The 26,518-nt window shown below is 54.1% G+C and overlaps 1 protein-coding gene and 1 pseudogene across 2 annotated transcripts in view; one reads left to right on the forward strand and one right to left on the reverse strand.

The window, feature by feature from the left end:
* Positions 1–26,518, forward strand: part of CAMTA1 (calmodulin binding transcription activator 1) — a gene marked incomplete at its 5' end in the record, with an annotated part of 885,827 nt that overhangs the window by 117,961 nt on the left and 741,348 nt on the right.
* LOC307186816 (protein FAM136A-like) lies at positions 12,505–12,959 on the reverse strand (annotated as a pseudogene). The gene has a single exon. The product of its transcript is annotated as a protein FAM136A-like (transcript).

Raw genomic sequence — 26,518 nt, forward strand, 5'->3', positions numbered from 1 at the left:
CTCTGGACGTGCAGGCTCAGCGGCCATGGCTCACGGGCCGAGCCGCTCCGCGGCATGTGGGATCTTCCCGGACCGGGACACGAACCCGTGTCCCCTGCGTCGGCAGGCGGACTCTCAACCCCTGCGCCACCAGGGAAGCCCAACCCACGTTTCTATTTGGTACATGTCGTTGATGTTATCCAGTATTCTCCTGGAGTTAATAGGGAAGGCTCAACTTTCTGATTGATTGATTTGACATGTCTCAAAGCTTCAGAATATCAAAGGGACAGGTAAGTAACCTGTGTTTTTGACCCTGGGTCCCATAGGACCTGACTTTATTTACCCATTTCACCATTCACTGAGAACCTCAGTGTTGCAAAGAACTTGAAGACTTTCCATGTGCCTTAATCATCGGAGCACCCCCTTCTAGAAGGAAATGTGGCTGGAATTCCAGCCTTATGGATTGAGCTGGATGTGGGAATGGGTTTGGAAAAGAAGCTCTTGTTCCAGCTCCTTTAAACCCCAGGGTCCTTGCTTTTCTCTCTGGACTCTCCATGAGCCGTGTCGTCCATGGGCACGGCTTCAACCATCACCACTTTTTGGATGATTCCCAAGGTATCTGCAGCTCACACTCCTCTTTGAGTTGCGGCTAGTAAAGATCCAGATGTCTACTCCGAATGGCTCTTTCTCGTTTACTCACAAATGTGCTGCTGTTCTCACTTGCTGTAAAGGTTCTCTCAGACCTTTCCTGCCACTATTTTCTCTTTCCACTTCCCTTCCCGTCTTCTCCTTGACCATAGAAGTCGGGCCTCTGCCTCCCCACCCATTCACTAGAACCTTCTCATTTTAGGACTCTCTGCAACATTTGTTGATGTTAATTGTCCCTTTCTTTCCTCGAAGAAAAACCATCCTCCCCCTTGGTCTGGGACGCCGTCCTCTCTCCTGCTCACCGCACAGACGCTGCCTTTTTCCTGGCTCCCCTTTGAGATTCCAGGGCCTCTGTGTGTGTCCTTGGCCCTCTTTTCTCTTGTAAGAGGACTCTGGCATAAAAGAAACTGTTTCTTTCTCATGGTTTCAGTGTCCATGGTACACCCATGATGCCGCATCTGTATCTTCAGGCCCCGCCTCCCTCCTGAGTTTCACATCTGTGTTTCATTGCATACTGAGCGTTTCACACTCACTGTCCAAACCAAACTCATCAATCCTCCAGCTACTGTTCCCTCTGGTTCTGGGTGTCCCCTGAGACCAGTAGCCCAGGCCCACCGCTCCTTGGTGCCTTTGGTGCTCTCTGGAGTCTGTGGGTGAACATCTGTCACTTCTGCCTGTTCTTCTTTGTGTCCCTCCCCCACTTCCGTCTTCTCCATCCCTCCCACCACTGCCCCAGAGTGGGCCCCCGTGACCCCCTGACCTGTTCCTGGGTCTCCCTGCCTTCTTCCCCCTTTCTCTACAACCCACTTCTGCTCTCAGTTCCCCCCGCTCCGCAAGGTAAAGCCTCAGCTCCTTAGAATGACAGTGAAGCCCTTGGTCCACGCAGTGCCTGCCCCGTCTGTCCCTGCGTGATGGTAGCACCGTGAGTTTCAGTGACATTTATCCTCCTGTGTTATCCTCGTCCCCCGGCAGAATGGGCTGTTCCGTGTTCTGGGTTGGTGCTGCACTTCACATATTTCTTTGTTAGTAATTCGTGAGTGTGTATACACACACCGGGGACAGTACTGGATCTCTCACTCGTGTGTCCTGGGCCCAGACACAGGGCCTCATACACAGAGGGGCTCACATAGGGTTATTGAAGTCCGCCTGGGCAGCCTGGTGGAAGCACCTGCCTCTCCCTCCCTGGAAAAGCTCCACGCTCCCACACTCGGGGCTCCCCCAGGTGCCCCAAGGGGTGCGGAGCTGGTGCTGTACTTTCCTGTCTGAGTGTCTGTGCTCTGGCCACAGGAGCCCCCCGAGTCACCCACCATCTCTTCTGACGACCAGGAGGGACCACTCTGGGATCTGGAAGCTTTCTAGAGTCGATGCTAAGAAGAGGGATTGCCTCTTTCATGTCACGTCCCAAGTGGACCTGGCGATCGGACTCTCCCAGGCTTCCCTTCCTGGGGAGGGGCGGGGAGGAGAATGGAGAGGAACCCACTCACTGCCTGGCGTCCTTCCACAGGAGGCGGAAAGGTTGGCTCCCAACAGGGGAGTTGTCTTCCACGCCAAGTGCAGGTGCTGTGTCTGGGCTACTGATGCTGATGAGAGGTGGCAGAACAGGCCCGTGTCGTGTCTGCTGCTTCTCACTCCTGGCAGGGCCGTGGGTGGGCCGTGGTCTCTCTTCTGGCCTTAAATGAAGTGGCTCTTGGTGCCAGAGAAGAGGCTCTATTCTAGCCTGGTCCTACCCCACTGACACAGAAAGCCAGGGTGGCGGCAGGGATGGGCCGGGGATCGCGGCCCCGGTAGCGGTGGAGCGGGCGTTTTTCTTTGATGTCTTTAATAATTACTGTTTAAGCAACAGAAGGCAGAGTGAGATTGTCTCAGAGGCAGATCAGAGCCACGTGAGTCTGGAGGTCGGCTCAGAAATCTGCCTCCCCTTCTCGCTAGGTGGCCGTTAATTCGATGTATTTTTTATTTTATTTTCCCTCCCCCTCATTTTTGAGTGCGGCAGTCTTTTCCCTAAAGGGAGTGCGGGAGGAAGGTGCTATGTGAAATATTCTCATAGTTATTATTTGCCTGCGGCAACGCAAGTTTCTTCAGTAAGTCAAAATATGCATTTCAGCGAAGTTTAAACCTGCCAGGCTGAGCAGCTGCGGGTGACGGAGGCAGAGCGGAGGTGACCGCTAGGAGGTCGGTGCCGTCTGAGCCGGGACTCGGCCTTGCTGTCCCTGGGGTTGGAAGAGGAAGTGGAGACGTCAGTTTCAGGCCTCAGTATTTAAATATTTGTGATTCGTCTGTTCTAAGTGCTTTGCAGTTTGTTTGCTTTTTAAAACTCCAGTGTGTGGTTTCCACTGCGTCCTTGAGTTGGAGAAACAGTAAGAGTCATGGGCTGTCCTGGCCTGAGCAGCAGCGTCCACCTTCACTATTTGCTGAGTTGCCAGACATCTGGGCCCTGGGACGGAGGAGGGGACACAGTCCCTGACCTCTGGGAACACTCGCTGCGAAGAGACAGGACAAACCAACTTGCAGCCTCAGCTGCTGCACCCTCCGCCTCCTGGCCGCCCACCTCCCTTGGTCCCCAGGTTCGTGGGAGGGGCGCAGAAGTTTTGAAGGGCGAGAGTGGGACGCCGCAGCTTAATTCAGGAACTCGGGCGAAGCCTGCTGTGGGGTGAGCTTCGAATGAAGGCCAGGCAGGAGTCCTGGGCCTTGTCCAAACTGCCGCTTGGTGACCTTCCGGAGCTGGGGCACCTCCCGGGGCTCATGTGACTCTTGCCAGGTAGCGAGCTGGCATGGTTCCCTGGGTTGCCGGTCCCTTCCCTGCGAGACACTGAAGGCTCTGGGAGGGGGAGCAGCGGGTACTGGGCCAGCCTGACAGGGAGGATGGGCAGCCACCCAGGCAGGGACTGTGGCCCTGACTTCTGAGAGAGAGAGCCAGCCGCCTGCCCTCTGCGCTTGCCCCCAGACAGAAGCTGGCGCGAAGCCCAGCTGAGCTCCCATCACGCTTGTGGTGAAATCTAGAGCCCGCCCGTGACCTCCGGGCCTCGGGTGGTCTGGCTTCAGCTCCTGTGTTCTTGATGGCTGTGTACTTGTGTTCCTTCTGCCTGGAACCCCAGACCGTTCTCACCATGCCTCCTCCCCTCAGCTCTGCTCAGATGCCCCGTTCACATGGCTCCCCTTGTCACCCCATCGAAGAGCACCCCTCACCCTGTGTGTCTGCTGGTTTTCTTCAAGGCGCCTCAGCTGCCTGACACGCACCACCTCCTTGCGTCTTATCCGTCTCCCTGCAGATAAGGCACAGGAAGGGGTTTTTAATGCCCAACCTCCACTGTGGCCCCTGGCCTTCCGAGCCTGGCAGAGTGGGTGCCTGGCATCTGTGGAGGACTCCCAGCTGCTCTCCATGCTGCGCAGGTGGATGGCCGGGGCTTTTGTCTTTTTTTTTTTTTAAGTAATTAATTAATTTTTGGCTGCGTTGGATCTTTGTTGCTGCGTGCAGGCTTTCTCTAGTTGCGGCGAGCGGGGACTACTCTTTTTTGCCGTGTGCAGGCTTCTCATTGTGGTGACTTCTCTTGTTGTGGAGTACGGGCTCTAGGCGCACGGGCTTCAGTAGTTGTGGCGCGTGGGCTCAGTAGTTATAGCACACGGATTCAGTGGTTGTGGCGTGTGGGCTCAGTAGTTGTGGCTCGCGGGATCTAGAGTGCAGGCTCAGTAGTTGTGGCGCACGGGCTCTGCGGTGTGTGGGATCTTCCTGGACCAGAGCTCGAACCCCTGTTGCCTGCACTGGCAGCTGGATTCCTAACCACTGCGCCACCAGGGAAGTCCCGGTGCTTCTGTCTTGCTCCCACCATGCAGCCCTTTTACCCACAGCTTATCTGTTTCCTGGCACACAGGACACTTTGCAGCTCACTGCAGATGCTAAGCTAGAGTATTCAAGAAGCAGACTGAAAGAAAGTTCAGTGCGTTTTCCCCAAGAAAAGGTTTTTGTGTCAGCGAATTGGCAACTTGCTCACCTCCTGATTCTCCCCATAAATTCAAGCCTCTTAGGACACTGGTCCTGTCACCCTTCTCCGGGTTTGGCACAGTCTGAGTTCACAGTCGTGAACCAAAATCTGCATCCATTTTATTTTCTTGGAGTGGAGTTGGGAAGGTGGACATAAAATTTTTAAAAATATGCTTTGATTCAACTTTTATAAAAATACTATTCACGAGGCATTGTGTACGATGTTGTGAGACCAGACTCTACAGGTAGCTGGGAATCTGTCCTGAGATGCTCCTTGCCTCGTCCTCCCAGCACTACTTAGTGGGACAGTCTTTGCCAGCCTCCTGAATGTGCAATTTTTCACCAGGAGTTGTTATTGGCAGGTGAGTGTGAAGTATTAATTTAGCCAGATTCTAGCATCTTCAGAATCACACATGAGTATTGAGAAATCATTGCTGAAACTGCTCGATCAATTTAAATTTAATTAAAAGGCATCGAATCAAAGAATAACATGGTGAAGTACAATAATAACCACAAGCATCCTGGTCATTTTACATCCTAATCCCTTTTCTGTTTTTTCAATGGAGGCAGGTAGGATTAAGCAGGCTGACTTGCACGTTCTCTTTTACTCTCCAGGAAAATGAGGATTTCCTTGCCTTAAGAGAAAAAATTTGTCTGCTTTGGTCGTCCGAAGTATTATATGTGGGCTTTTAATAATTTAGATGAAAGGGTGCGTGAAGTAAAGTCACCTCATATTCTTTATTCGGATAGAGTATTTCTGAATTAATGCAAAATACGTGTGAAAGGTCAGTTTTGCCTCCCTGTTCCAGCTGCATTTGGAAGAGAAATACGACTAACTCTTCTTTCTAAGCAAAAATCATAGAAATGCTGCTGGCCCCTTGGGGCGGGGCGGGAACAGCCACCATCTGGAAATTCATAGCCAGAAAGGGCCCGCCTCGGGGCTGCTGGGCCCCGGGGCCTCTCCAACAGGGGCGCAGTTCCCAGGTGAACGTGCTCCACCCTGAGGTGGGGCCCTAGAGCAGACCCCTGGGTCAGTTGGCACAGCTGAGGACTGAGCTATACGTGGCAGAGCTGCAGTTGTGTGCGAGGGGGAGAGAACGCTGGGGTAGAGAAGGCTCTAGTCCTCCTAGGAGCTGGTGCGGCTGTAGAGCTGTTCATTTGTAATGTGGGTCTAAGCGCAGCAGGTGGGGTGGCCCACCAGAGGCAGCCCTGTGACAGGTGAGGCCTGGGTGCACCCACCTGCCTCCCTGGGGTGACCTCAGATCGTGAGTGTGACCCGGGTGAAATTAATACGTGTGCGCGAAAAGACTTGTGAAAAGCTCCCGAGTGAGCTGTCCGGGTCTGGTTCTTTCGGGCTCAGCTCTCAGAGGGGATGGCGGCTTCTGGGTTTCCTCCCTCCCATGTTACCCTAACACCAAGGAAGGTTTCCTGCATCTGCTCTGCTCTTCACCCTGAGGGCGGCCCAGCCTGTTTCGAGCTCTGAGCAGCTAACCTCGTCCCGCTCACTGGTCCCCGAGTCCGTGGGCCTTTCACGATGTGCCATTGTGGGGTCTGCAGCCGTCCCTTCTCTGCTCTTGGCTTTATCTGTATCGTGACTGGGCCCTGGGGTCTGGCCACACCCCCTCACTGCCCTTGTGGAGCAGATGTGCTGAAGCAGTGTTAACTTTTTTGGGGCCCAGGTGGCTGCTCAGGGATCGAAGGGACACTTTGTGTATCTTCTTCTGCTGGGTCATCATTGAAGTTCACCATCCAGGTGATTCCAAAGCCGCCAAGGGCTTTACCTAGGCGACCTGCTGGGAAAGAAAAGAAGGGTTGTCATGTCAACACACCAGTATGGTAACCTTTTTTCTTCTTTTTTCCCCAGTTATCTTCCAGCTTCTGCATGGGTAGAGTCACCTGGGTGGCCCAAAACTACCCGTGTGTCTCTTTGGAGCCAGGCTGGAGCATAACTTTGCAGGGTTAACCCTCTCTACTGAAATGTTTCTGCTGTATTTGAGGCTTACAAGATGAATATATATATATATATATTTTTTTTTTTTTTTCTTGGAAGTGGGGAGAAATGCTGGTCTTGTTTCTTTTCTTTTTTTCCATTCAGTTTCTTATTTATTTATTTATATTTCCCCCCACTTTATTTATTTATTTATTTATTACATCTTTATTGGAGTATAATTGCTTTACAATGATGTGTTAGTTTCTGCTTTATAACAAAGTGAATCAGCTATATATATACATATATCCCCATATCTCCTCCCTCTTGCATCTCCCTCCCTATTTATTTATTTTTAAATTGAAGTATAGTTGATTTACAACGTGTTTCAGGTGTATAGCACAGTGATTCAGGTATATATCCATCTATCTATGTATCTATGTATCTGTCTATCTGTCCTTTTTCAGATTCTTTTCCCTTATAGGTTAGCTGGTCTTGTTTCTTGAAGGGAAAATGCTAAAATGACTTGATGTGATGTTTGGAAGCAGCCCTCTGCTTAACTTGTGTCCCTCCAGCAGGTCGTGGTTTGGGAAGGCCACCACGTCCTCTTGGTCCATCTTTGTCTCCTGTGTTTGCAGAGCGCAGCGAACAGGGTCAGGAACCCACGCTGACTCTTTAATGGGGAAGTATTTAAAAGCTGGAGCTGAGGGCTTCCCTGGTGGCGCAGTGGTTGAGGGTCCGCCTGCCGGTGCGGGGGACGCGGGTTCATGCCCCGTTCCGGGAGGGTCCCAAGTGCCGCAGAGCGGCTGGGCCCGTGAGCCGTGGCTGCTGGGCCTGCCCGTCCGGAGCCTGTGCTCCGCGGAGGGAGGGGCCGCGGCGGTGGGAGGCCCGCGTACGGCAAAAAAAAAAAAAAAAAAAAAGCTGGAGCTGTGCTCTCCTGTCCCCTAGCGGGTCTCTGCATGGGACCCTGTGGTTAGCTGGGTCCGGGGTGCTTTGGGCCTGGCCCCCAGGCCGCCAGCCATTCCGGCACCAGCACCTCTTGCTGGGCTTCCGGCAGCTCGGAGCCTTCTGCTGGGAGAGCTTTGTTTGTCATTGCTCGACAGCCAGGAAACTGAAGTGGCGGGCGAGGCACGGACCTGAAAGGTGGCTGCGTGTCCCCGTTGCCGTCCTCCAGGCTGTCATCCTAAATTGCTGTGCACCTGCTGATGAGTTGATGAGGCATCACCTTGCGTTTGGAGCGGCTGCGTTAATTATATCCTCACAGCCATCCCCTGTGCCCACCACTCCTGGCAGCTTCCTTTGCTTTAAATTAATAGACCAAATTAGAGGGAAATGGGGAGGGTGTCCCTGGAGGCCAGATGCCCTCTGCTCCCCGGACGCAGATGATGACTTTTGTTAAGGACCAGGAAGCGCAGTCCATAAGGCGGTCCCTGGAGGGCGTTGGGGCGCCTGGGAGGCCACATGAATGAAGGTGGCTCCTCTGAGCTGGGAGGGCCCTGCCTGTGCTCGTTTTCTTTGGCACCTCGTGCCAAAGGGGGGGGGGGGGCTGAGCGATTGTCCCACCTGCTGGCAATTATCGTCCATCCAGAAAATAAGACCTTAGTGACACACCTGAAAGCCTGGAAACAAAGCTCATCTGCAGAGTCTTTGCATGTGTTTTGTCATCTCTAAATGCCCCGAAAGGTAGACCAACAAGGGCAGAGCAGGTCCAGGACCCAGAGCCCTCCTGCCAGGCCCCTCCCTTTACCGCATCCCTGCCTCCGGCTGTAAGGACAGGCAGCCGAGTCTGTGGCTTGAGCTGCGGAGGGCAGTTAACTTCCCTGAGCTATTTTCATCATCTGAAAAATGGGAACACCGAGCCTGCCTCTTGGGTCTGCTGTGAAACGTAAGCCCTCAAACTTCATTACTTCTCTCTGCTTCCTGCCCTGTGCCCAGCCTCAAGCTTATTCCTGGCACACGCTAGGTGTTTGGTACATATTTGCTGAGCAAGTGAAAGTGACAGTGATTTGCACAATGGTAGCTAAGGACACCCCACCCCTTATCTTCCTGAATCCCTGCCCCCTTGCCTCCCCTCCCCTGCCCTCCACTGTAGCTGTAACTGTAGGGCCAGAGGTGATGGCCAGGGTGTTAGGATCCCTCAGGTGGTGGGTGGCCTGGAGGGGTGAGCAGTACAAGCCTGGTTTGAGAAGCATAAGGAAGGCTTTGCCTCCCTACTTTTTCACTTCAGTTGCTTGGGTTTCATCTGGATTAGCAGGTATTTTAGGAGCCTCCCAGAAAGTCACACACTCTTGAGTTCACTGGCTGGGGTAGCCATAACCCTGAAGGTCAAGTCCTTTCCAATTGGCTGCTGCAGCATGCTTCGCAGGCCAGCAGGGTAAGCGGCAGTGGTGTCCCCGTTTGTTTCTGAATAAGACATTATTCCCAAGAAGTCACCAAGTGTGAAAACGTGTGTTATCTTGCTAATGGGACACTAATGAAATATTAAAGTGCATCTCTCTTCCTGTCAGTTTCCTGGGAGCCACTCCATCCTCTTGATTCTAGTCTATCTTTACATAAAGAGCCCCAGGGAATTAACATTTCTTATACTTTTCAAAATAACCTTGGTATTTCTGCTGCCGCAGTGGAGAAGTTCGTAATTTCCACTTGGTGACCGGCTGGGTTGAGACCGGCTCTCCCTCTGCAGGGGGTGCCCTACCTGGGGGGGGGGGGGGTCCCTTTTGTCAGTCCTCCCAGCACCTGTCCTCCTGGCTGACAGCTTCTCCCAGCTCCCTTGTGGTCCCCACTGTCTCCCTCTCAGCAGAAGACTTGACCCCAGTGCGCACGGGATACTCTGTTGTAGCCACTCTGGGCTGAGCCAGGCCACTGCCAGTTGCCATACATGGGTCACAGAATACTTCCCACTACCCGGTCAGGCAGCTGGGGAGGCGTTTCTGTTCCCACTTTGCAGGGAAGGCAGCTTGGGCTCCATGAGGTTAAGTGGCCTGCCCAAAGGTACCCCGCTGGTAAGTCAGAGGCAGGATTTGAACCCAGCCCACGCCCTGTAACGCCAGCGCTGGGCTGCTTTCCCCAGCAACCCCGTCCAACTACAGGTGTGACCTACCCAGGTTGCCATCAGTGTGCCATGACCTTGAGTGAGTCACGTTATCTATGCTTCAGTTCCCCCTCTCTGAAAGGGCCTAAGTGCCACCCTTCCTTCTCTATGTGTGAACGTTCCTGGGGACAGAGGCCATGGAGGAGGGGTTGGACTTCTGGGGCCAGTTTCTCCCCCTGGCCTCTAGATTGGAGCCCTCATCTTTGCTCTGGCCGCCACATCCTCTGGCTCAGATGCTTGGGGAGGTTGAGTCCCCTACACCCCCCACCTGTGAGTCCCACACAGCTGGACACTGGCTCCATCAGGTTGCTCATTGCACTGCTGGGGAGCCTGTGGGTCCCCCCAGAGCCACTTGCCTTTGGGGTTCCCCACACCCCCATCCTTGTTGGGGTGCCCTCCCCAGCACAGTGCAGTCATGGCAAGGGAGGCATTCTGCTTGATCCCCGGGAGTTTTTGGCCAGGTGCTGGCCCCTGCCTAGAGTACCTTGCTCCTCCTTCACCCCACTTAGCTTCTTCCAGCAGAGACTCAGGTCAGCTTCTTCCTGGAAGCTTCCACTAACTGTTCCCTACCCTGAATGCTGTTCTTTCTCTTCCTGAGTGTTTCTAAGTTGCTTTATGCATGAGCATTTCTGTGTGAGCCCCTCAAACTGTGCTGTGCCGGGCTCCGCACTCCATGCCGGAGACCAAGCTGAGGAACGTGCAGAGGAGGGAGGTGTGGGGAGGGGACCAGGGGAGACTCGCAGAGGAGGTGGCATGGATTTTGGTTCTGAAGGCAGAGTAGGGTGTTTGAGAGGTAAAGAGGGGGCCCTTCCTAGGGGAAGGAATAGCACAAATGCAGGCATGGGAGCAGGCAAGGATGGATTTGGAGGCAAATGAATAGTCCGTTTTGTCTGGAGCACAGGGTTCATGTCAGCATCTCGAGAGGGGGCAAAGACCCTGCACTAGGGCAAGGGTCTCTGTCAGATGGTCTAAACTGCCTGTGGGGGTGCTGAGCATAATCACACTTGATCACTTCTGAGGGATTCTGGTTGCTGCCTGCCTCCCCCAGTTGAATGTAGGTTGCAAGAAGGCAGGGCTTTTCCACTGTTGTGCCTCTGGTGTTAGGACAGCACCTGATACGTTTAACAAGTACTGAATTCTCAAGTAAATGAATGTGCACTTGAATTAAGGCAGAGCAATTCACACACAGAGCTACTAGCTAGGATGGCCTAGCTAGTGGCCATCCATGGCCATTTATCGTGGCCTCTGCCCAGTGGTACTAGTTGTAGGCCACATGGGGTGCTCTCAGTCTCTTCTCAGCGCCTGGTCCCAGGCAGACCCATAGGGAGGGTGGCACAGGTGCATGGTTGGGTCACAGACCTTTCCCTCTTTGAGATGCAGCCCGCTTAGGCCTGGCTTGCGGAAGTTGGGGCTTTTAGTTCAGCAGGTCTGAGGAAACGGGGAGCCCCTGTTAGCCAGGGAGGTGCCAGGAGCCACCAACTCTGGGGCCAGTGTTCTGCTGCTTTCTCTCCCCTCCTCAGGAACACATTCTTGTCTCCATCCCACCAGCTTTGTCTTTTGAAGAAAAATTAAGTCTTATTTATTTTTAAAACCAAACCACTAGGGAAATGTGTCACAGTCTTGAAACAGCAAACAGACAGGCTATGTTATCAAGTAATAAGTTGGTAAAAACGCAACAAGGTCCTTAATAAAACGATAAGGTGCCTGAACTGCGGCAAGAACAATGCATGTCACACAAGCGGTATTTGGTGACGGGGGGCTGTCCCGTTTTTTGCTCTAAAGGAGTCACAGCTCGCCCCTGAGTTGCTGACTTTTTCTCCTTTGACCTTCGTGTTGCCAAGGGATTGTTTCAACAGAGCTCTGTTATTACAGGGGACAAAGTAAGCAATACTGGGTTTAGGCTTTCATTCTATTTTGTTTTATGGAAACCAGATTTTTCCAAAGCCAGTACTTCATAACTCTCTTAATTAATAAGCAGCGAACAATTCCTCTTTCGCTGTTCATTCCTGAATACTAGCATACAGCACAGTCAAAACCCCCTTTCCCTTCAAGGGTGAGTGTCACTGCAAGATTGTCTTGTCACTCTGCTGACTCTGCTGCAGACAGCCTCAGGGCTCATCACGGCTGCCAGTTAGAGGGGAGGTTTGCTTCCCCTGCCAGTGTGATAGCGCTTCTTATGTTTTTGCAGGGTCTCCAGGCTGAAAGATGTCATGTGTGAGAATTTTAAGAAATGCACATGCACATTCTGACGGCCAGAACTGAACATCCGCAAGGACCCTTTCAAAGTTTTTATCCAAACTACCTCCCCCAACTCTACATCTTAAAGTAGCTTCATGCCCTTGTACATAAAACAAAACCACGCAAAACAAAGCCCCAGAGGCCCCCTTTCCCCTTCTAAATTAGTGACCTCCTGGATTTTGTTTTACTTCCAGTTTGTGGAACATGTTGTAGTGATCTTTCAGACAAACAGGAGGCTGGCAACGAACAGAAACAGCTCTCCTCACACCCCACCAGCTCATAGGCGGGTCAGGTGAACCTGCCAGCCTGCTGGTATCTGTGTACTAAGAGAATCTGGTACCTTGGAGGGCTCTGGTTTGGTGCAAGGGAGACTCCCTGTTGCCGGGATAAGCCCTGGCCACATGAAATTCAGCCTCACACAAACTCTCCTGTGCTATCTCTGACCCAAATTTTAGCACCAGGTTTTTTCACTTTCTAGGATTCACACACAAAGAACCAGTGTCCAGAGGCAAGTGACATAGGCCTTAAACTTGCTGCCATCCTTAATTTCCTCATTCATAAACTTTCCTTAGAAAACCCAAATCCCCGTTCCTCTTTTTAAATAGATTCCTGCCTTCAGCCCTGATGGCCAGTAGCAGACAGCTATTTCCCAATGGACGAGAGAGACTCCTTCATCTTCTTGGTCTTGGTTGGGATGAGGTTCACGTGGCCATCCACACACTTGGTCACGGAACTCTCCAGCTGCCGCTTCACCTGAAGCTCTTTACTCCCCGCGTCTATTGAATCCCTGGCTTTGTCGTTGCAGTGTATGGTGCACAGGGCCAGGCGGTCCTGGAACTTCTCCAACTCGCAGGTCACCAGGGCCTGGGCTTGAGCCAGAGGTGCATGGCAGCGCTCAATGCACTGGTGCACTTGCTGCATGGATGCCTGGTCGTCCTCACAACAGCCGGTGCTGCACCGGAACGTGAGGCCCTGCATCTTCCGGATGTTCTCTCTCCAGACTCTTCACCACAGAGTCCGCCGCCTCCTGCACCCGGAGCTGCTGCAGCTCTGCTGTGGCGACCCCGCGCAGCTCCCTGCCGCGCCGGCGCCCACATGCTCACCAGCTTTTTATCTTAATTTACGAGCTGCTGTAGCACCAATGAAGACGTACTGTACTGCCTGGGAAAAAACCACGGCCGAAGTCTAATTCTGTACGATTCAAAGGCACGCCTTTGGCCGGAGCTGCTTCAGAAATAAGAAAAGTAGGAGACACAGCCCTGCTCGGGCTGCTGGACTTGTCAGGGAGCCTTGTCCTGGCCGTCTCCTATTGGCCCTGGGCTTCATGAAGCCTTCTGATTTATTTTTCTAGTCACTATTTTTTGAAAAAAGAAAAGCTGCCTTAATGGAAACTTCTAAAATCCAGGAGCTTTGGATTCCTCTACTTTGTCAGGCAAAAGTGGATTCATTTAGGTAGTTTTAGCCACAAAAATGCACATATTTATGAAGGTTTCAAAAATTAGATTTTTCACTTCTTTTACTCCGGGAACCTAAAAACCAGACTTGGAAGATAATTTTTGTAGTGGGGTATGTGCATTCAGTCAACTAAGAAATCTAGCAGTTTTCGAAGGTCTCAGAATTTCTGCATCTCATAATTCCTTTGTCCGGTCCTCTTGGGGACTTGCTCCTGAGTTCTTTTCCTGCCCAGCCTCCTGATTGGGAGGTGAGGTGTCGGTGTGACTGCAGTTTGAGAAGTTTCACAAGAAGGTGAGGAGTGGCCAGAGGAGCGGGGGTGGGGAGAATAGAGCTGAGCGAGCCTTGCTTTTCAAGATGGGGGAGCCCAGCGCAGCCTGGATGGAGAGGGAGGGCTGGACTTTCTTTGCTGGAGGCAGGTCCACGGGCAGAGCCTGGGGGCGAGAGGAGGTGGTGTGCCGTGGAGGGCGTGAGGGCCCACGTGGTGAATGAGCCAGAGGCAGCCGTGGGCCTCTGGCCTCCCCCTCCAGCAGCTGTGGCCACTGGCATGGTGGGAGACGCTGGTCTGGGGAGGAGGATAGAGTCAGTGATGTTCCCGGTCGCTGAGGAAGCGAACAGGCAGCCCTGCTGCTGACCAAGCCTTTCTCTGAGGTCGGGGTCTGGAGGCGGGGTAGCCCTCCACCTTACAAACAAGAGTCTGGTCCCAGCATTATGCCACTCCCAGTTGCTGGCGTGGGACCGATGCCCCCCTTCCCACCCTGGTCTGTGGCCGGTTGCTCTCTGGTGGGTCCCTCACGCTGGGTGTGGGCAGTGGAGCCCCCAAATCTCCAGGGCACGTCCTGTGAACGCCCTCCTGTTCCCAGGCCCAGCTGCCTCGGAGGTGACCACGCTGCCTGGGAAGGGGTCGAGAAGGGGGCCGGGGTACACAGTGTGTCTGCGTTCTTCCTCTGTGCTTTCTCCTGCCACCGGGTGGGAATCCCCAGGACAGTAGAAATCTCCGGGTGTCTCCCTGGCTGGGGCTCCCCCACCTGTCAGCACAGAGCCAGGCCTTTCCCAGGCATCACAAAGTAGAAAGCGCATCTGTTTTCCAAGAAAGGACGCTGAGAGAGATGGCCAAATTGAGTTAGGAGTGCCAGGAATCCAGACCCACGAGTTCCTGTAAGGCCCGCCTTACCTCTGAATTACAGCTGCTTCCCGCGTTTCTGCAGGGAAACCGAGCCGCTCTCCCCGCGGCATTTACAGCGGCTTGATTTACAGGCCCGCATGCTCGCTGCGCACTGCACATCCATCCTCTCTCCGTCTTTAAACTTTTAAGCCTTTGCCTTATGAATGAGGCGACTGATTTTCTAGGTTCCCTGGGCTTTTTATATGAGGTGTTTTTCTTTCTTCTCTGCTGGTTTCTCCGTAAACATGTTCTGAACACCTACTCTGTGCAAGACCTGTGACGGGCTCCCCAGGGGTCCAGAAACGAACTTGTCAGAGTTCTGGGCCTCAAGGACTTTGCATTCAAGGGCGGGTGGGAGGGGAGATGCCCAACATGCAGAGAGGTTCCCTACTCGGTGTCCCCACTGAGCAACCCTGTAACGGACGCTTATTCTGCGCTGACTCCGTGTGAAGTGCTCGGGCCTAGTGCTGATGGCCAGGACCGACGAGGACCCCGAGCTCACTCCGTGGGGAGGGGGCGGTGTGTCGGGGGTAGGAGGACAGGATCACAGACCACTCCTGGAGCCCACAGCAAAGCCTGTGTGCTCTGGTGGGGGGGTCAGGGATGGTTTCTCTGAGTGAGCGATGGCTAAGCTGAGACCTGGGGGCTGAGCAGGAGGTCGCAGGTGAAGGGGGCAGGGGAGAGGGAATTGTTCCAGGCAGGTGGAGTTACCCCGTGAAGATGTGGCATCCAGAGAGAGCACGGCGTGTCTGAGAAACCGCCCGAAGTCCAGAGAGTGTGCAGCGTGGAGCAAGGCAGAGGTTGGGGTGCTGGAGCTGTCTCCGCCCCAGGCGGAGCAGAGCCCCAACAGCGGTGGCCAGCGTGTGTGACGAGCCTGGGGAGACACTGGGGGGCCCGGGTCGGGCAGCTGATGCGATTTCTGTTGCTCGGAGGCAGGGCCACGGTGGCAAGACCGTACGTGAGGAAAACTGTTCAGAGACCCTGAACTTGCTGCCATTAATCTCAGTGACAACTGGGCCAGAGTGGGAGAGAAGTGACAGGTTCGAGACATTGTTAAGGAGAGGACTCTGTAGGACTTGGTCATCAGTCCGACCTGGAGGGTGAGGGCCGGAGGGGAGCCAGCACAGCTCCAGGGCTTCTGTCTTGGCCTGCTGGGCTGGAGGAGGTCGCGTTCACTGCCACGTGGGACCCCGGGGTGTACGGAAGCCTGCGGTTCGAGGCCCCTAGGAGACACCCGCGGGCAGTAGGATCTGTGAGTGTAAAGCTTAGAATCAAGGAGGGCCTGGGAAATACAGCTTCGGGGGTCAGCAGCAGCTACGGCCCGGGGAGTAGATAGACACCCCCAAGGGGCGCAGTGGAGTGAGAGGGAAGGAGAGCCTCAGGGAGCCCCCCAGAGACACAGCATTTAGGGGGAGACAGAGGGAGAACCGCCAAGCAGCAGCAGCGAGGCCTTCTCAAGGGGGACGTTCGCCCTCTTTGGTGCAGGACAATGGCAGGACCTCAGAGACCCTGGGGCCCTGGGAGAAGACGCGGGTCACTGGACCAAGTGGCCCAGCAGGACCACAGCAGAGAAGCAGGGAGGAGCTCGGTCTGCCTGGGACCTAGGTTGGTGGGGCTGCGTCAGACCCAGCACCTGGGGGCCCAGACCCCCCGAGCCCCTGGGCCCTGCTCGCCTGCCTCTAGCTTTCCTGCTGTGGCGAAGGCCTTCCCAGCTCCTCTCTGCAAAGAACTGTGCACTTCTTGACTGGAGCTCATGGAGCGGCCTGACGCCGAGGAGAGAACACATGTTTGAGGAAGAGGAGCCTTTCCCCCAGTCCTGAACCGGCCGCTCTGGACGAGAAAACTGCGTTTTTAATCTCAAAGAACTTTACGTTTACGCTTGACTGAAGCCCAGGCCACTTTTGTCCTGGGAGCCAATGGGAAGCCGGGGTTTGGGTAATCTATGCGAGGCCCCTTAGCCGCCCTGCATCCATCATCCCAAGTGACAGAATTTACATCATTAATCATTGGTGGCAATAGAAAAGTCATTGGAATAGAATGTTGTCACAGGATAAATGTCTCCCAACTGCATATAAATGTCTCGGCTTTACTGTACTGTTTGTGCTCGAGAAATACTGTGGTGGCTTCAAAATGGTATTTATGTGGCGTCAGGAAGCCATCAACACAGCCTGTCCTGCCCACACCCCCTCCCAGGGAAGCCTGGACCCCCTCAGGGGCCTCAGCCTGGGGCCACCGCACACCTGGATTTGGGCAAAGGGAGGGATGCTGCCGGCTCCCGGGTGCCTTAGGGTGGCCGATGCCGTGAGGGTTAGAAAACGCTCCAGCCCAGTACTCCTGCCGTGACACCGTGGTCGTCGTCCCGTGGCTAGAGGGATGTGCACCTTCCCTCTCCATGGCCACAGACCCTCTGATGCAGGGGAGGAGAGGATGTGAGCCTGGCCGGGTTGCAAGGCCAGAGGGCCAGACGCTTCCAGGCGGCTTCACCGTTTCAGAAATCAAGCCCACAGCGTTTTTCTGGCTGGCGTCTCTCTGTTCCGTGACCTGGAAACACGCTGTTTTTGGAAAGTGCAGATCTGCTGACAGACACCCTTTTCTGGAGGTTTGTGTGTTTCTCTCTGGGGCGAGCCGCCCTGCCTCGGATGGGCCAGATGCTGCTGGAGAAGGCGCTGGGCTTAGGAAGCGAGGCCCTTTTTGCTGGGATTTGAAGGAATTCTTTCTGCTTGAGCCTCAGGCTCTTCGTCCACTCAGGGTTCCTGGAGCCCTGCAGGGCCCGGTGGGAGGAGTGGGCACCCCCAGAAGCGGGGTGGGCACGCCAGGGGCCTGAGGCAGGGGGCTGCCTCGGGTGGAAGGGCTTGCAGGCCTGTTAAGGACCGACTCTGTGTGACCAACGAGCTGTGTTAAACCGGAGCCAGGTGTCTGAGCTGATAAGCCGGGGCCGGGCTTTGTGGAGTATATTTGGCGGGAGGAGAGGTAGCTCCCCTTTTCTGTAGGGAATTTCGTAAATCACGGCCTATCAGATATGGAAGTGATCTGAGACCAGGTGGATCCCCGACTTTGGATGTCACAGACTGGTCGAATTTTAAAAGTTTTAATTTGACCAAGTGAGGCCATTAAAAGCCAGAGGCCAGCTACTATATCATCATTTCATAAGTGGAAGAATATTCTAATACCAGCAATATAAGAGGGACATAATTGCAATATAAAGAGTATTTCTCAAACGGAATAAGTTTAGCTTTATGAAGAATTTGTTCCATTATACCTGTTTTGTTTTGATTTTTCTTTTTGTCTCTCGTTTTTTTAAAATCGAGAGAAAAGTCCGGCAAAAATCTGTTCCTGGTCCCCGGTCCCCTCATTTCAGGCGAGCAAAAGGAGGGAAGGTGTCTGGCCAGAGCCCCACGGCCAGCAAGGCTTGTGTATCGTTCCAGCTAATTCTGGCCTCATAACAAGTCACCTCAGGCTTCGCAGAATCCTTTATTATTATCACCTCTCCTGGTTCTGGCGGCGGCTGGGCCGGGCCAGGGGCCCTCACTCAGGGTCCCAGTGCTGCCGAGTCGTCCGGAGGGCCCCTCACTCCGTGTCTGGGAAGACGCAAACCACTGGGGGCAGAGCAGCGGGGGGCTCCTTGGGCCTCCCTCCTTCTGTGTGGTCTCCACGGCAGCGGCAGGACAGCCAGACTTCTCACGTGGGCCCTAGAGGTGCGAGTCCTGACAGGGAACCCAGGGGAAGCTGTGTTGCCTTCACGAAGTCACACAGCATCGCTTCTGTGAGCTTGTATTCAAGGAGGGGGGAATTACATGCCCTTCTTGTTGGGAGAAATGCCAAAGGGTTGGCTGACATGCTCTAAAGCCACCCCATGGCTCCCAAGTTCCCCTGAGAGCCAGGTTTTAATCTGGGGTGCTGGGACCTTAGATCCCCCCTCCCCTTACCTGTTCCAGGAACAAGTCTGGTGGAGGATAAAGCAGGTGGCTCTCTGGTGATGGGGGGCTGTTTCCGCTTGCTGGTCGCTGCTTGCACTTCTCTGAAGTAGTAAAAATTTCATAGATAAGGTAGATTCCATCAAATAAGTTATCAGTTAAGCTCTTTGATGATCATAAGCGAGATGATGAATTAAAAAGTTAATCTAGAGAAATAACTGATAAAGAACAGAGACTTCGGGAATACAGCGTAAACTCGCGGAACTCCAAGCGCTCACTCTTTATACGAAGGCGGCCTGCAGCCCTGCTTGCGCACCTGCCGTGCGCAGGCCCAGTGGTGTGCAGAGGTGTGGGGGATGCGAGCCTGAGCCCCCGAGTATCCGTGATCAGGTTGGGGGCCTCCTCGTGTCACCATGTCGGGACCAGAGCGTGGACAGGGATGACAGCAGACCCTTATTAAATCCCTCTGCTCGGGGTGGGCTCGTGGGCTGCTGGCTTTCAGCTCTGCAGCTCCCCATCTGGGAGGTCTGTAAGGGCTTGCAGGGAGGTGAGGAGGGATAGCAGGCCACCCCAGAGCCACGTGGCCAGGCCCTGTGGGGACGCCCACAGCCCAGCCCCCAGCACGGGGCCGGCAACCCGTTCAAGCCGCACCGGGTGAAGTGCGAGCAGGTGGGGCAGGGAGATAGGTTTCCACCAGCCTGGGGAGGGTCCCGCGTGGTTGCTCTCCATGGGGATGAGCTGCCCAGACGGGGGGTTTAGGGTCAGCTGGGGCAGGAAGTCCATGTCCATCACCGTTTCCTAGTTACTGGACACCAGGTGATCCCCCAGCACCGCCCGGGTCTGGCCCAGGGTCCTGCCTCCACGGGGACCCCGGCTCCCATGAAAGCCTTCTGGGGTGTCCCTGGCTTCTGCCCCACGAGCTGTGTGTCTGTTCCTGTGTCTCCCTGCTTGGGTGGCAGACACCCCAGAGACCTCCGTCCTTTGAAGCCTCAGGGGGGAACCTTCTTGTTTGCTCAGGGTGACAGGCGCCGTCCCCAGGAGGTCCTGCAGAGCTGCCCCACCGTGTACCCGCCCCCCGCATCCCCTGCGACTCCTGGGAAAACAGCGGGGAAGGCTTTGCGTTTCTGCCCAGCCCGCAGCCCCTCTGAGACCTCTCTTCCACCAGCGCCAGATGAAGCATGGGGGCCGTGAATGAGTTCCCGGGGAAGCTGGCCAGACGCCTACCCGTGGGCCTGCGGAGGCGCCAGCACCCGGCACAGAGCAGTGGATGGACAGACACACTTAACCTTCCCCACGGACTGCCCAGAGGCCTCGTTCTTTCCCTCCGAATCACTGAGACCTGCTGGGTTGGTGGGTAATTGTTTCATACTACAGCTCTTGCCAAAAGGAGGGGGAAAAACAGTTTTCCAAGGTATGGAAGTCATCAGAAACAAGGACCCCCTCCGAGGCCATCACGCAAGCTGGCTTGCAGCTTCGCAGATGAAGGGGCGACTCGGGTACGTTCCCGCGTAGAAACGAGATGGAGGCTGACAGGATCAGAAACAGCGCTGGGAGCACAGGCCAGCCAGGCCCGCCTGTCACCTCCTCGTTCATTTCATAGAGTTGACTTACCACATGCCAGGTTCCAGGAATGGGTGTACAAGTAGTGAACCCAAGGGGCGACGCCCCCCTTCTGGAACTTTCCTACTAGCTGGGGAGACAGACGGTGGGGACACAGGAGCTGCTGGGGAGGAGGCAGGTCAAGGAAGGCCTGGCCGAGCCCCATGACCTTGAGCAGGGCTGCTGGAGCTGAGAGTCAGTCCTGGGGCGTGGGCTCCCCAGAGGCACCCGCTGCCACCCTGGCCCTCGGGAGTGCGGGGTGGTAACCGGGGGCCTGGCCTCTCCCTCCTTCGCCTCCTGGGTGTCGACGCTGCTTTTCTGATCTGGTGCCTGTGAGGAGGAAATATATATTTAGACTCTTCTGTACTTTCCGTGGTAACAGTCGCTTTATTCCTGGTGAAGAATGAGGAAAATGGGTCAGCTGTATTTACTAAGAAGCGTGTTCCAGCTCCTTTTCCGAGGCTATTTATAAACTTTAAAAAATGTGAGCGAAGTTTTTTGCATCTTACTGGAAGCCGGAGTGCCTATGAATACCCTTTCTATTACTATACCGGGAATCTGGCACTTCGGATTTGAAACAAGTCAACTGGGGCAGATAGAAATCTTGCAAACAGTGATTTTGATGCACTCTGGCAGGATGGGTTTGCCTCGTGGTCGGATTTCTCTGGGCGTTTTCTCCGTGAGACGTAGTCTAGCTTTCCTGGGTGTGGCGAGTGGACCACACAGTCTGACCCTGGCCCCACTGGGCCCTCGGGGGCTGCAGGTCCCTGGGGTGGCGGGTGCCCGAAGCCTGGGGACTTGGGGAATTTTGGAATCGCTCATCCATCCTTTGGGGCAACGGGGCCGTGGGCCGCTCCATGGTGGGCTCTGCTGGCTCGGCCCAGGGCTCACCTTCACTCACGTCCTCCGTCTCTGATGCCTCGGCCCGTGTGTTGCAGGGTCACCGGTCCACTTACATTGTGTCCCGTGTGTGCACAGAAAACGTAGCTTCTCTCCTTCTCTCCACGTGGCCTGACCTTGCTTTCGAGAGCGGAGGGCTGGGCTCCTAGATTTTAGGTCCACTCTGGGAGTGTAGTCGAATGGCTTGTATCAGCCCCTGAGGGAACCCCTCTCTGCCTGGATGTTTTGGGTCCCTGTTCAGTCTTTCGGAGCGCCCCTCCCCCGCTTCCCCCTGCCCCTTGGGGTTTGGGGAGGGGTGTGTGCTCGTGGCCTGGTGGTGGCTGAGGGAGGAGTCCCTGCACTCCACGGGTGGCTCCGTGGGTGCTGCTTGCAGAAAGCCTGGACGGATGAGCCCCAGGAACCACCGGCCCATCTGGCCTCTGGGGAGGCAGCCCCGGAGGTGGAGCTGGTCCACTTTTATCTTCTCAGCGTTCCAAGGCCCCTTCCAAAGCGGCCTCCGCATCTTGACCATCAGAGGCCTCAGCCTTCCCGCCTTCTCCCACCGAGGCCCTGGGGCCCGCAGGTCATGGGGCACTAAGCCACCCGCTGGGGGTGTCTGTCCACCTGGGGGCAGGTCTTGGGGGGCTCCTCCCCTCACTGCCTTAACGGCTGCAGGGGCCTTATTTCCTCTCTGTGCCCCTGCCTTCTAGGGGTATCACATCCATAATAAAGGTAATAATGATAAGAATGATCAACAGTCACCACTCGCTGATCACTTACTCTGTGCCCAGCAGAGTTCTGCACCCTCCTGTGTAGCGGCTGATTCCTCTTCAAGGCAAAGAGGGTTATTAGCGGATGAAACCAGTTGTTCCAAAGTCAGTTCTCAGAGCAGTACCCGGCAGCCTGAGCGTGAGCTCCGGGCGGGCCGCCGTCCACGATTGCTCTCCGTCTCGTCCATCTACCTGCTCCAGAGCAGAAGTTTCCAAACTTCCTTGGTTCTTGGCACCCCGAGTGCCTCAGTGATTTTCTTTTTTTTTTTTATGGCATCCCTAGAATACTTAACGGTTCCGTTAAGAATACTTAACAGTTCCGTTTATTAAGAATGCTTAATAGTTCAAAGAATACTTAACAGTTCCGTTTATTAAGCAGTTAGATCCAAAAGCCTTAATAAATATTTGTGTCCTAACAACAGCTGCTCGAAAATATCATACTCATAATTTTTTATTTCATTCTTAAATTACCCAGTTACTTACTAATGGGATATGTGTGACCATCGGGGGCTGGACAGCTTTTCAAATCCCGGAGTCAGATTGGGTGCCGCCAACCCCACTTCCTGTTCCCTCCAGATTTTTTCCAGGTCCTTCTTATCTCAGCAATCACTGAAAACTCAGCTTCACAGTGACGTGATGTCCTCAAAAGGCTCGTAGGCTCATCTCACGGTGAAACTGTTATCCCCGTGGTGTCTGACAGGGGTCCGACAGATATGTAGTATTGCTTGTTTCCCTCCATAACTTAAAATATCCTGTGGTCTCATGAGTTCTCGGAGGCTCTCCAGGGTGCCTGGGTGCACAGTTTGGGAACCGTGTTCCTAGGGCCTTTGGTTCCTCCTTGGTACCCAGGAAGCAGATCATTGACCCTCAGGTCTCAGACTCCTGGTACCCATCTGGGGGGTGGTGTGTGTGGGAGAGATGACGAGGGTCTCGTGCCCACCTCCATCCTCCCTCTCGGCCCCTCCCCAGTCTCTCGGGACAGGAAGGGGTGTTCCCTGCGCTCCCTCCCTCTGCATTTCATTCTCCTCCCGCCTGGGCATCAGCCAAAGGGTGAGGGTGCGGAGGGGCATCTTCTCCACACTCGAGGAGGAACCCAGGCCCCGGATTCCGAAAACCCTCCCTCTGAACAAAATGCTCTCCGATCTGCGGCCATGCTGCTTACACTAACAAAAATCATGCCAGCCGTTCAGAGCTGAGAATTCCCTTTGTTGTTTTGGTGGGTAACGTGTCCTCTCCTCTGCCTGAAGTACTGAAATCCGTTGCTTCAACGGGCAGGGAGCTCCCCAAACCACTCGGTTTACAAGACAGCGAGTCTGAAAAGACTTCTAAAATGCCGTGCTCACTCTGCAAGCATCAGAGGAGGAACCAGGTGTCTGTACCTTCCTGTTCAGCAGGTGCGAATGTCTTAGGCCGATGGTACACCAGGCGGGCAGGGCTGCATCTTATTAAACAGGTTCTTCACCCCAGGTCCTCTGTGCTATTCCTGCTCTCACACAGCCCCTCCTCTTTACCTTTACTCCCACCTGCCTTCCCCATCTTAACCCTCCCAGGGAAGAGTTGATTACCTCCGTCTCCCCTGGGAAGATGCCCCTGCCTGCCTTGTTCCCAGACAGGCCCTTCCCTGCCATTCCAGCTGCGGCCACTGCACCCTCCCTCCTTCGCCTGGGTCGGTTCCAAGATCTCACCCAGCTCATTGGCACTCGGGCGGGACCTTTGCTCTTGCTGTCGCCTCCATCTGGCCTCTCTGTCTTCAGCCGCTCCCATGCTGCCGCAGCTCATTTTGGTCTCACTTTAAATGTTGCTTCCCAAAAAGGCCGTCCGTGAGACCCCGTCTAAAGGAGGCCCCCAGCCCCTCAGTCCCGTCAGAGACCCCGTCTGCATCGTGCTGTTTTCTCGGCACCGAGCGCTTTCTCAGAGCCGGGAATTTTTTTAACAGGAGGGACGTTCAGGGTCGCCAACTTTGAATTTTGCCAAGTAAGACTTTGAAAAATTCCAGCGACCATATATCATCGGCGTTTCAGAACAGAAAAGTTGGAAGGACATAATCTCCGGATGAAGGACAGTTCTTCAGATGAAATCAATTTGGCTTTATTGGGAACGTGTTGCATTGGCCCTTCTCTCATCTCGAGGAGGATGGATGGAAACCCTCACGACACGACATGAGTCCGTCAGTGAGCGCTTTGGGGACTCCGTGGTCACCCTCCCAAGGCCGTCCTTGTTTCGTTCTCGTGACGTTTGTCCCCTTCACTCAGCTGTGAGCTTCTGGTGGGGGGACCACCCTTTAGACTTAAGTTGTCTTTGCTGGGCTTCACATGCCCGTGTTGGTCTCTGGATGCTTCCAGATCTGTCCAGATGCCCTCTCCTGTAGCTTCGAGCCGGCCTCACCTCCCCTTGGACCTTGGAGACTTGTCATCACCCACCCACACGCCTGTCCCCCTGGTGGAGAGCCGGTGCCCAGACAGGGTCCAGGGCTCCCTCCGTTCTGTTCCGCGGGGCTGGCACCCGCGTTCCTCACTGTGTCGCGCGCTGCTTCGATCCGCTGAAGACAAACCCTCAGCAAGTGGTGACCGCAGATAAGTCTGTGACAGAGACCACCCTCAGGCCACAGCGCAGGGTATGCGACACGGAGCTGTCTGTCTGTCTCTCCAATACGGAATTTAGTTTCTACTTCAATCCTTCCTTCCACCAGGACGCAGAAACATAATCTCGTTTAATTCTGGGGTTTCTCAGCACATTTAAAGCTGCCCCTAAACCACCACTGGGTTTGTCGGTGTGTGAGGGGCAGGTGGCGGGAGGGGTCTGGCCCTCAGTTACTGCCATTTCCTCAGGTTCCTGGCTGCCACCCCGTATGGGTCACGGCTCTGCCCCCCTGTCCCCTGGCCTCTCCAGGGCCAGGTTTCCTCAGCTGCTTTATGCCCCTCTTGGGGGCTGAGGGACCCTTTTGCTGCACGCCCCCCCCCAGCAGCCCTCTCTGTTCTCTGGGGCATAGGGTGCATGCAGTTGGCACCACGTAAGGAAGAAGACCCCTGCTGGGGACGATGGGCCTCTCTGGGGTCCTCATGTCACCTGGCGCCAGGGCGGGAGCAGGTGGGACCACGCCGCACATGACTTTGATTCTTCCGTTCTCTGTTCCACGCACCAGCCCTTGCCTGGGGCAGAGATGCCCTCAGTCTGATTCGCATAAAAGGCTACAGGAAGCCGGGGCCAAGAGAAACCTCTGTTCACACCTCCCACCTGTGAACCTGCTGCAGATAAAGGTTCTGGTCGGGGCTTTTGTGGGGAGACTCCTAGGCTGTCTGAGGAAGGAGGGAGGGTGCGGGCTGAGCACCCACAGGGAGCTTGTTCAAAGGGGGTGTGGGCTGGTACCTACTGGAGCTGTCGAGTGTTCTAGATTACTTGTTCATCTGTGTATTTGCATTTGCTTAAAACTTTCACTTTAGAAGTAATACATGTTTAATGAGGAAAAGTAAGGAGAGACAGAAAAACGAGTAGAATCAGTCATTTATCTCAGCACCTGCATTTATCTTTACATCTCGGTGGGCGTCTCTGAGAAGGGTTAGTCATAAAAGCAGTGATAATTATAGCACCAAATATGGCTCTTGGTTGAGTGCTTACGATGCCTCCTTCTAAGAATCACACAGGTATTAATTGATTGAATCATAACAGCCCTGTAGGGTGGATACGACTGTTATCCTCATTTTACAGAGGAGGACGCAGAGGCACAAAGTGTTTGTGTGATTTGTCTGAAGTCAGTCCGCTGGGGAGCCTGGCGGCGCACTCACACTGCACACCTGCACACATGGTACGAATTTATGACCAAGATACACAACAGTGATGCACCCACCAGTCAGGGTTCTTGTCCCAATTTCTTTCAGGAGAAGAACCATACTTTCCTCTGTGTCCTCAGGGCTCGGAACACCAATTTACTGAATGAATGAATGAATGAATTCTGATGCGCGCTTTTCCTCCACGAGTCACGGGCAAATTACTGTTCCTCCTGTTGGCTCCTTTCTTTCCTTTCCCTGCTCACAGCACGCACACATCCTGGGGGCCTCCTCACACAGCTCCAGGGGCCCCCTTCACCTTTTTAGTCTTTATCTAAAAATAGCGTCATCGAGGCATCATCGACATATGATAAACTGCACATATTTAAAACGTACACCTTGGTGGGTTTTGACATCACCATCACCAGATCAGGAGAATGAAATGCCCAGCCCCCCCCAGAAGTGTCCTGGACCCCTTTGTAATTCCTCGCTCCAGGTCCGCCCCGCCTCCTTCCCTGGCACTGCTGTTCTGCTTTCCATCACCATAGTTAGTTTGCATTTCCTAGAGTGTTATAGAAATGGAATCATACAGTCTGCACTCTTTTTTCCGTCTGCCTTCTTTCACTCCACACAATTATTTGGCAGCTCATCCATGTTGCAGGTATCAGTTCATTGCTTTTTATCGAAGAGCAGTGTTCCACTGTGTGGATAGGAGGTGATTTGTCCATTCACCTGTTGATGGGCCTTTGGGTTGCTTCCAGTTTTTGACTCTTACAAATAAAGCTGATATGAGCATTCGTGTGCAAGCCTCTGCATGGTCGTATGCTTTCTCTTCTCTTGGGTAAACACCTAAAAGTGGAAAGCCCGGATCATGTGGAAGGTGCCAAACTGCTTTCCAAAGCAGCTGTACCACTTTCCATTCCAACCAGCAGCAGGGCATGAGAGTCCCAGTTCCCTCACATCCTTGCCAACATTTTGTATGGTCATTCGCTTTCCTTTTATTATTTTTTTAGATTTACGTTATTGAAGTATAGTTGATTTACAATGCTGTGTTCATTTCTACTGTACAGTGAAGGGATTCAGTTATACATACATATATATATATATATATAT

Source organism: Stenella coeruleoalba, assembly GCF_951394435.1.
Source record: "Stenella coeruleoalba genome assembly, chromosome: 1".
NCBI classification, from domain to species: Eukaryota; Metazoa; Chordata; class Mammalia; order Artiodactyla; family Delphinidae; genus Stenella; species Stenella coeruleoalba.